Genomic DNA, 2,471 nt, shown 5'->3' on the forward strand with positions numbered 1-2,471 from the left:
TCTTCCTCTTCTTCTTCTTCTTCTTCTTCTTCTTCTTCTTCTTCTTCTTCTTCTTCTTCTTCTTCTTCTTCTTCTTCTTCTTCTTCTTCTTCTGTTTTCCCTAGAAGTGTCTTGTCTAAATGTTTGGTGCCATGGAAAACTTAGAAGCCAGAATTCTGGGAAATGTTAGAGAATGGTAGTTCCACATGGGCAGGCAAGGCTCCTTTGTCCCTAAACCTCCCCTATAAGAAAAAAAAATCTAACTTTTGGATTTGAATGTCTTTTAGAATGGAGAGACCTGGCTCTGTAAGGTAGCAAGGACCTCTCTCCCCTTAATAAAATAAAGAACAGAAGAGCAATGATTTGGACTAAAATTAGATGAGGCTAGTTCTCAGGGGGAAGCCTGGAGATCTCCTGGAATCACAGCACAAAGTTCCAGGCTGCAGACTTAGTTTTCTCTGAAGGGTAATGGAAGTTTGGGGTGAGTGAGAGCTCAGAGCCTGGCTCCTTTGGGATCTCATCTTTCTTTCGACTTCCATTTTAGATCTCTAGCAATCTCTCCTGTCTGGATATGGCAACCCCATTCAGGAAATAAAACTAACTGCAGAGAATGTGGCCTTGCCCAAAAGATGAGATCTCTGTTAGTGTGACAAAGTCTGCCACCTGTCTGGCCGAGGTGGGTCAGCAGACTTGCCAACTGATAGTCCAACACAGGTCCAAAGTCTGGTATTTTCCCCAGAAACATCAGGAAGGTAGGTTGCCACCAGACTGGATAAATCCTTTAGCACAGAGGCCCTAGTCAAGCCTCTGCCTATTAGGAAAACTCTAGAGAAAACCAAGCCACACCGCTGCAGCATGGGGTTCCACAAGTCAGTTCTCACAAATTGATAGTAGGTTTTTCCAAAGGCTAGTAGATAAGTTTGGCTCAGATTGTGGTGGCCTGAAAGCAAATAACTACATAAATAAACTTAAAGAAAGTTTATTTTACCAAATAGGCATGGAAGCATTGGTTTTAGTGAGTTGTTCAATAAAACTAGCTAACTGGGTATAAATTCAGAGAGCTAGATATTATCATACAGAGTTCAAATGTCCAGATGGAATCCAAGAGTTTCCCCGAATGGAATTACGTCAGGAGGCTGTTCAGCATAATAGGCTCTAGTCTAGATTAGGCTAAGCAAAGAAATGTACTTGTTATGTTATTGTTATGCCTCCCAGACCCTCGTGGTATATCCAGTTAAGGCTATTCAGCTATCTCAGTACTAAAATTCAGTTAGTGCATGGCTACTGCATTACAGTTAGCCCAAAAGAACTTAGGTTCAGCTCTTTTAAAATTTAGCCAGGATGCAAATTAAATAAATACAATTTATTGCCATGATTGAGAGAGAGATTCAGAGAGTTGTACCTTTATTTTCGCCTTTAAAATGCCAGAACCAAATACCTCTGAGAAAGAGAGATTAAACTAGTTTTGTTAAATATTTACTGCTTTAGTTTTATAAATTTCAGGCTCAAGGAAAGGCCTCTGAGCATGTACAGAGAGTGCCTAAATAAGCCCCAAATTGGAGCCTGGCTTAGGGAAGTTAAAGATTGCAAATTTGCAGTCCTCCTGCCCTTCCCCCACAAGAACACCGTGGCACAGAGTGTTAGAGCTGCAGTCCTGCAGTCCTACGCTCTGCTCAGGACCTGAGTTCGATCTCCAGTGGAAGCAGGGTTTTCAGGTAGTCGGCTCCAGGTTGACTCAGCCTTTCATCTTTCTGGGGTTGGTAAAATGAGTACCCATCTTCCTGGGGGAAAGTGTAGATGACTGAGGAAGGTAATGGCAAACCACCCCGTAAAAAAGTCTGCCATGAAAATGCGAAGTTGTGAAAGCAATGTCACCCCAGAGTCGGAAACAACTGGTGCTTGCATAGGGAATTTTCCCCTTCCTGCCCCTTCCCCCAGCAGGAAGGAATGCTAATCCTCTTCTCTTTACTCAATCTGAAATCTTTAACGGAACCAGAAAAGAGAAGTAAATTGCCAGCATCTTTGCAAAGAGTCAAAGTTTTCTCTTTTGCAAGGAATTCATGTCCTAGCAACTTTCACTGGATTTTGGCTAGGAAAACTTTCGCAGACAATCTTTAGCTGTTTTAGGAAGGAAAAGGCACTTAGCCAAATTTAGTCTTAATTGTAGAAATAAGAAGTGTAAAATCTGAACCCCCCACCAGGCAGATATCTCATCACCTTCCCCATCTTGTATTTATATATATGCCCCATGGTATCCAAGGGGCGAGGCACAATTGAGATATTTTTCTGCATTCTCCTATTCTCCTGATTTTGGGTCTAAGGATACAAATTCAAACTTTTGAAATTCTGCAAGAATGTCTCCATAAACAAAATGAGTAGTCCTAGATGCCTGGAAGGAAGATGTGTATATGTTAAAATAAGCAAGCCAGTTTGAAAGCTCCTTGGCTTGCTCAAAACACTACTATGTTTTGCAAGGGTGCCAGTCTCCAGGT

The sequence above is a fragment of the Heteronotia binoei genome, chromosome 7 (genome assembly GCF_032191835.1).
Source record: "Heteronotia binoei isolate CCM8104 ecotype False Entrance Well chromosome 7, APGP_CSIRO_Hbin_v1, whole genome shotgun sequence".
Lineage (NCBI taxonomy): Eukaryota > Metazoa > Chordata > Lepidosauria > Squamata > Gekkonidae > Heteronotia > Heteronotia binoei.